This window comes from Strix uralensis, chromosome 11, assembly GCF_047716275.1.
Source record: "Strix uralensis isolate ZFMK-TIS-50842 chromosome 11, bStrUra1, whole genome shotgun sequence".
Taxonomy (NCBI): Eukaryota; Metazoa; Chordata; class Aves; order Strigiformes; family Strigidae; genus Strix; species Strix uralensis.
The window spans coordinates 1555485-1563482 of record NC_133982.1 but is presented as its reverse complement, the minus strand read 5'-3'; the positions used below and the strand labels follow the sequence as shown (position 1 = coordinate 1563482).

General features: G+C 52.0%; 1 pseudogene; it reads right to left on the bottom strand.

Annotated features, from left to right (window-relative positions):
- Window positions 1-345: 345 nt before the first annotated feature.
- LOC141948428 (uncharacterized) lies at window positions 346-3240 on the bottom strand (annotated as a pseudogene).
- Between the last annotated feature and the right edge of the window lie 4758 nt (window positions 3241-7998).

The window sequence follows — 7998 nt, the reverse complement described above, 5'->3', positions numbered from 1 at the left end:
TCCCCTTTTCACCTCGGAGAAGCCAGTCTCCTCCCCGATTTGCGTCCCCGTCCCTTTGGCACAGCAGCTCACCCCGCGGGCATCGCCGCAGCCACAAGCTCCCCACGTGCCTGGCGCAGAGCTGGGGGATGTTGGCGATGGGCACCGGCTCGGTGGGTGCCCCTGTAGGGTCCCACCACCCCAGCACGGCTCCTTCTCCCTCACTCAGGGCTGCTGATGGCTCCATGCAGATGTTTCTTTGACCCCCACAGCCATTGGCTGCATCTCTCAGGGGCCACAGAGAGTTACTGTGCTCAACAGAGGGACAAAAGAAAAGCAAAGCCTAGAACTCAGCGTAAAGGGACCTCAGTGCCGGAGGCTGAACTCTCCTCTCCCAATGCTGCTGCACAAGCCCTTGGTGCCATCAGGCCTTCGGGCCGGCAAAGCCCCCTTCCTCACAGGCCAAGGGGGCTCAGGCTCCTGCCTCGCTGCCGGGGGATTGCCAGGAGGAGCTCTGGCATCAGGAGAGGGGCTGCTGTTCCAGGGCACCCCGGCACCCGCCCCGCTCCCCCAGCCACAGCCGCGGTGGCTTTCGGTGCTGGAGCAGAGGCCATAGCAGCTGCCGGTGCCCAAGCCTGTCCCGAGCGCAGGGAAGACTTTGCTGGTGAGGAGCGATCTGGTGAAGGCACTGCCCGAGTTGCGGGGCTTGAAGTCACTGCTGGGCCAGGCGGCCTCCGAGGAGTCCTCGTTCAGGAGGGGGGACAGTGATGTTGGGGCACTGTCCGTCTTTGGAGAGCTGCAGAGCAGGGAGTCTCCGATGCTGCAGAAGAAGGTCACAGCTGCTGCCTGCACCTTCCAACCCAGCTGGTCCACCAGCTCCTCCACCGCCTCCCTCTTGGCCCCAGGTTTCTTCTTGGAGCCCTTCCCGCAGAGCCGGACCACCCTGATGCTCTCACCACCCGGGCGGCTTTGGCAGTCGAGGTCCTCAAAGGCCCCGCGGCCGCTCTCCAGGCTCTCGTACTCCTCCAGCGCACAGCACTTGCTCAGCAGCTCAGGGAAGCGCGACGACTATTTCCGCACATCCGAAGGCAGCTTGTGGCCCGGCCGCAGGGGTGCAGATGGAGGCGATGGTGCTGAAGGGGCTGAACGTCCTCGTGATGGTCTCAAGGAAGTTCTTCTGCAGCAGCAGCAGCATGTCCTGCTCCTGCGGCACCAGCTCCCAGGCCAGCAGCACGTTGCTGAGGGGGATGCTCAGCAGGAACGTGAGGGCAGGGACTCACCACCTCAATTTGGTGCCCTCCTCCTTCACCTCCAGCAGCTCCGAGAACTGCAGGGCACAGAGCGTGAGCCGCCAGTCGCGCATCAGGTATTTCACCAACGGGAGAGAGGGGGCCACCGTGTCCCTGTGAGTCTCCCCAGGCAGGGACCACTCTAAACCCGTCCTCCAGGCAGGCTGCAACCCCATCAACCTGAAGTCATGGCAAGGCAATATCCCCCTTTCACGTGAGCATCTCTGGGGTTCGCAGAAGGTCCCCAGAGCCCCCTGGACTGTGACTACAAGCTGCAGCTTTCCCGTACTCACACCACCAGCACCTTCCTGCAGAGTTTGGTTGAGGGATGATCTCTCCCAGAGGAGCCTGGGAGTACCATGGGCACAAGAGGTGAATCCAGCCCTGGGGTTGGTTTGAGGACTGTTCACCGCTTCCCCAGCCACCCTCCCTGGCTGGACAACTGCCGCAGCACATTGAAGGCAAAGAGCAGAGCCCAGCTCTGCACCATCAGCACTTCACCGGGACACAGACAGCCTGAGTGGAGCCTGCACCTCCCAGTACACTCCACCAGAGACAGCCAGAGCACACCCAGACACCCCGACATCCTCCACATGAAGGCCATTCCCCACCCCAGCTGCCCAGCGCCATGGGCTGCCTACCTTCTTGAAGGACATCAGCAGTTCGAGGCTGATGAAGCCCATCTTGTTCTTCTGGAGGAAAGCATCCTTGGCCAGGTTCTTGTCAGAGAGACAGAACTCCACCTGTGACACAATCCTCCAGACTAGCTGCGGGTCAGGGATGGAGCAGTTGCAGCCCAACAGATCAGACCCCAGATCACCATGCGCGTCGCAGAAGCTCCTGGAAGAGCAGCAGGTACACAGGCGTGAGTTGGTGGCCTTGGGGATAGGCAATAGTCACAAATGCATTTGCCAGGTGGCACAGGGAGGCTGTGGGTGGCAGTGAGGCCATGACCCAGGCAGCTCATAGTCCCCACTCAGCTCAGCTGGATCAGCTGCTGCTTTTTCCCTGCATCGGGTTTACGTGACCAGGTTTTGGTAGCGGGGTAGGGGCAGGCTACAGGGCAATGGGGGTTGTGGTCACTTTGCCTCCTTCCTCCTCAGGGGAAGGACTCCTCACGCTCTTCCCCTGTTCCAGCGTGGAGTCCCACCCACGGGAGACAGTCATCTGTGAACTTCTCCAGCGTGAGCCCTTCCTCACAAACTGCTCCAGCCTGGGTCCTTTCCACAGGGCGCTTCTGTGAGAAGATGCCAGAAGCTTCCCCCACATCCAGCAGAGCAAGCTGCAGCCAGCTCCCAGACAGACCGTTGGCCACAGCTGAGCCCATCAGCGACGGTGTTAGCCCCACGGAGAGCTGCCCACACGGGAGCAGGAGGACCCACACTAGAGCAGTCTGTTTCTGAAGGACCGCACCCTGTGGAAAGGACCCAGCTACCATAAACAAGGCTGCCCTTGCGTTTCTGACACTGACCTTTGCCTCTGCAGGCGCTCACCAGCCACGCTGAACTGCCCGCTGCCGTGGTTCTTTTCTGTGGTCGTTCATGGCTTTCCCATGAAGTTCAGGAAGCGAACCAGGCAGTGTCCCAGATGGCTTTGGAAGTCTGCAGCAGCCCTGACTCCCCACACCACTGGGAACAGCCACCGCAAGGCTCCCCACGCCCCCCAGACCCTGCGGGCTGCCTCTCCCAGCACAGCCCAGCGGGGATCCACACGCTCTCTTCTTGCAGAACGCCGCCAGCTTCAGCATGGGATGCTGCTCTTTCTTCCTCCTCCCCGACACCATCTCAAATCTCCAGCTCACCAAGCACTTCCACCCCATCCACAACCTGCTCACGCCAGCAGCCGGCACAGGCTGGGTGGGCTGCCCATGGCAGGGGACATGTGGGCTCCTTCTCAGCCCCCCAATGTTTTCTACTTCTCCCTCCGCAGCTCTGCAGGAGCAGACCTGGCTCTTCCACAGCTCCTGTGTCATGGCGCTCAAGCTCCAGGCCGTGGCTCTGCTGGGTGCATCACTTCCAGATTTTTCCAAATACTGAGTTTTAAGTATATCTCTAAATATATTGTTTTAATCTTTGTTCAGAAAAATCTGGAAATAATGAATATCAAGAGGTTTCTTCCCAGCATATTGGTGAAAATCTATTTTTTAATCTTTGGTACGGAAGAAAATATTGATGATGCTGAACTCTGACAAGCTAAGCATTTGCCTTATTATCTTGAGGGGTTTGGGGGGGGTGGTGGTTTGGTTAATAGTTAAGTACTTTCCAATCCCTGCAGACTAAACTGATTTATGGTATTTCAGTGAATAAGCAGGGCATTACCTAGCTATTACACATTCATTCTTCCCTACCTTGTGGTTTTTTGGATAAGATTTTTTTACATCAGGCAGTGACTTTTAGCCAATACCCAGCAGAGGGCTTGATGTGCCAACTACATGTAACTCTCACTGTCTTATTAAATTACACCAATGTACTTGTGAGTAGGAGATTTAGGCCAATACAGTTATGACCATCTATTACTAGTCAATAAAAGAGATTATTTTTTTAAAAAAATATGCTTTCTTCTGTGTCCAGAGCAATTGTTCCGTGAACACCGTGCTTTGCTGAACTGGAGATCACTGATCCTATCCTAATCACATGATCTTTTTCAATAGTAACAAATTACACAGACAAGCCAATGAATTAAGTATGCTACAAAAAAACGAGGATACCAACCAAGGGCACTAAGCAGAGGTATATATAAACATTGCAACACAGGAAAGTAACCTCTGTGTTCAACAGACCACAGGCACTGCTGAAGTCAAGAGTACTGCCAGCACACGCAGTAACCGTAGCAAATACAACTGTTGATGTAAAAGCCATTCCCTTCCACTCCTGAATTTGCAGTGGAAGTGTTCGAGCTTACCTCGATAAATGCTCAAGCTTCTGTCGATGACCAGTATAGCAGCTCTGAATCAGAGGACAATTGTAGAAAGGTCTAGACAGATGCATGTCATCATCTATAGGCAAGAAAGTAAAAGCAAGTTAAAGAAGTAACATCCCATTTTTAAACTAAAATTGTGGACTAAAAAGACAGAAGATTGTACAAGCTGAGCCTCAAGCACAGGCAAGACCCCAACTCTGAAAGAAGCCAGTCCTGTTTCTGCCTTTGCTGAAAGAGAGGTAAGACCCAAGACTCAATTCCTCCTTGTCTCAAGTGCCGTTTCAAGTTGATGTAGCACTCAGAATACGTAGTGTAAGCTGAAGGTCGCTATAAAAAAATCCCAACAATTCTCTAAGGGAATGGTTTTTAAACATGTCACATCAGCATTTGTAAGACAATTAAGGCTGGCAATTGAATTTCTAATCTCTCCAAATAAAGAAGTTTTTCCAAGGTGTATTTCTTCCTCAAGCAATAAATAAAAAGTTCAAAACATGCAGGGAATGCTTTTACTGGAAAAACAAGCATTACAGTATTTCTTGTTTAATAGCAATGTGTTTGAAATTACAAGTAGTTCAAGCTGTGGACACAAGCAACTCCCTGAAGTCAGAGGCATACTGTTCTCTCTAAAAAACATCCAGGAAAGAAACTGCTTGCATTATTCTACACTCTTTGAAAAAACAGACCAGTCTCAGTTTCACCAACAGAATTTCAACACACGCTGCAGCTGAACCAACACGACTCGTTATCGATGAAACATGTACAGAAACAGGGCTGAGCACGTGTTCATCGGAATCACTCGCTGGAGAGTCTCCTGCTCACAAACGGGTCACAGTTCAGGCTCACCTACACCCTCTGGAAGGAGACTGGGTCCACAGAACCAGGTGACCACTTGTGCACCCCAAGAAATGAGGCCAGTTACCACCTGCTGCTTTGTCAAGTCTGCAAATCCTGAAAAAAGGCATAAGATGGTGGTTGTTATGCAATTCCTTTCATTTTGACAACTGATAACACAAAAAGCTACAGAAACCCAAGTTACTTACTTCAGAAGTTACTCATTTATGCTTCCTTTACATTCTTTAGCAATTTGCAATACAATATTTGCATGCTATTATAAATTGCTAGCTAAGAATTGCTCTGCTGATTGAGGATGCCAATTAAATCCAGACACCAGAGTAAAAAGAGTGGGCTTATTTTACTGTTAATAATTAAAAGATATAAGCAAGTAATACAGGAAATAAGCAATAAGAAAAATACAGAATATTACACTTAATCATTACTACATACAGTTAATTACAGAAAAATAAGAACAAGCAAGGTAACGCACCTAATCATTACTACACAACGGGGACAATAGTGATTAAGATCCATCCCCACTCACACCCGTCCCACCATCCAGCCCCGCAGGCGCTGGGCAGCCCCGCAGGCAGCGAGGATTTGTTGAGCCTGTCCCGGCGAGTGGGAAATCCCACGTGGGGCGTCCACCCGTAGCTGAGGCACCCAGAGTCGCTGTGAGCGGGTCCGGCCTTAGGGACCAAAAATCAGCAAGGCAGAAAGACTTGCACTTTGCTTTGAGCAGAAACATCTGGTTTCATCCTCCTGTTGGATTCCACCCAGAGCCTGGCCAGGGCTCGGGGGAGAACCAAGGGAGTTTCTAACAAGGCAAACACTTGGGTTCTCAGCCTTGAACAAGCTGAACGAGGGAAGCTGGGTACATTCTCACGGCATTTCATCCTCACTGCTGATTATATTCTGTCCAGGCTGCATCTGTCACTAGTGAGCATTCATATTTCGTTAATGATCGGATACTAATAGTTAACGCTAATGGTAATGCAGATTTACTAATTAGCAGATACTAATAATGGATAACCTTTGGTTGTGAGGTTCATCTAGAGGTCAACTGTGTTTCAGGGCCTATGATTCAGGCCCCAGCACTACAGGAATGAAAAAGAACAGTTCTCAGCATTACTGCACTCAGTTGCTGTCATTTCCCCCAGCTGCTCACACAGCTCCTTGCTGAATGCAGCCTCCCCCACCCACCTGCAGGAACTCCACAGCAGTTTCCCTGAACTCAGGGCATACTAAGGGGTATTCCCAACCTCTCAGATTTAAGCCCCTTCTCCCAGCTAAATGTGACTGTCTTCCAGTCATCAACAACAACACAAGCTCATGTTTCCACAATTACAACCCAAGCATCATCCTAAATATTAATAAAACACACCAAAGGTTTAGCAATGCCATTACCAACCTTTTTCAGTAAGCTCTGGTGCTGCTGTTAGAAAACAATTCAAGACCTTGCTCAGGTTGCTCAAAAGCAACTGGCAGCGCTGACGAGACTGGAATGTCTGTGGGTCAATGGAGTTGTAGGAGCATCAAACAGCAGAACCTTTTCAAGAAAAAATATTAAATCATCAGCCTACGGAACAGCTTCAGAGCTTCAAAAGTTCACTTCAAGAACTGCATGCGATATCATATCCCAGCAGGTTACTGAACAAGCTCAGTTAGAAGGAATGATGTTACCTTTGCAGAATGGCTACACCAGTACTCACCTATGTGATCAAATCCATCAGCTGTAGAGATCGCTTTGTTCCCTGTCCACTCAAGAACAAACGAGCACAGAGGAAGATACCCGAGATGTGTTTTCTCCTCTAAAGGAAGATTTTTGCTCAAGGATCCACCCGAGATTCCTCCCAGGCATGTCCTGGAGTCTTTTCACCTCTGCTTTAGGGAGGCCTAACCCTGGTTAGCAGAACCCAGACTCCTCCAAGGAAGATACCCAAGAGGGTTTTCTCCCTGACAGGACGATCTATTCTCTGGGGTCTGCCCAAGATTCCTCCCAGACATGTCCCACGCTGTCTTGAGCTTTGCTTTAGAGACCTGAGATCGCAGGGAGCAGCCTTAGACTCCTCCAAGGAAGCCACCTGAAATATCTGTACAGCCACGTCCTCGGGTTCGGTACATCTAAAAGTTAATACCACATCTGAAAGAAATGACCCTGGTGACTTTCTCTTCTAGTCCTGTCACCAAAATATGCTGCTGTTCCCTCCTGCCACTCACTTAAAAACTCATCACATCATTCGTCCCCAGAGGGGAACATAAAGAATTTGCTTTCTGGGACAAATACGTCACGTATACATCACTACCTCCTTACTGGTACAACGATTCAACGGTGACATAGTGAACGTCAGCATTACTGGGAGAATTCTACAAGAACACTGTGCCTGGCAGTTTTCTTGACAGGTTTTACACACAGTTTCAGCCCCAAGACTTCCCTCCCCACACCGACGAAGGCAGCGACCCCAAGCAGAGACCCTCTCCCCATCCTCACGCTCCCAACCTCTCCCTGAACCACGTCCTCCTGCAGAAGCTGCACTCTCAGGGCACTGAAATCAAAGGGACATTTGGTCCCTTTCTCCTCGCTGAGGGGGGCTGGGTGTGGGGTTTTCACCTCCAGACTGAACTATGTCCTGCCATGTCCCCTGCCCTCTTCTGCTAAGGCACAGGCACGAGGGGAGGCCTCACCCTGACACCCCAGCAGGCGCTGACCCCAGGGCCACACAGGGAGGTCCCCCACACCTCCCCTTGCCCCAAACCCCCCAGCTTCCCCCCACGCCATCCCCTCTGCCACACACAGCCCCAGCTCCCCACGCCCCACGGCACCCTCCCCCCAGCCCTGTCACACACCAACAACTGCCACAGCTTCCCCTGCCACGCACAGGGACCCTCGGAGCTGCCCCTGCACAGACCCCACTGTCACACGCAGGCAGCCTCCACAGCTGCCCCCAGCCACCCCCCCCCCACACCACCCCGGGGG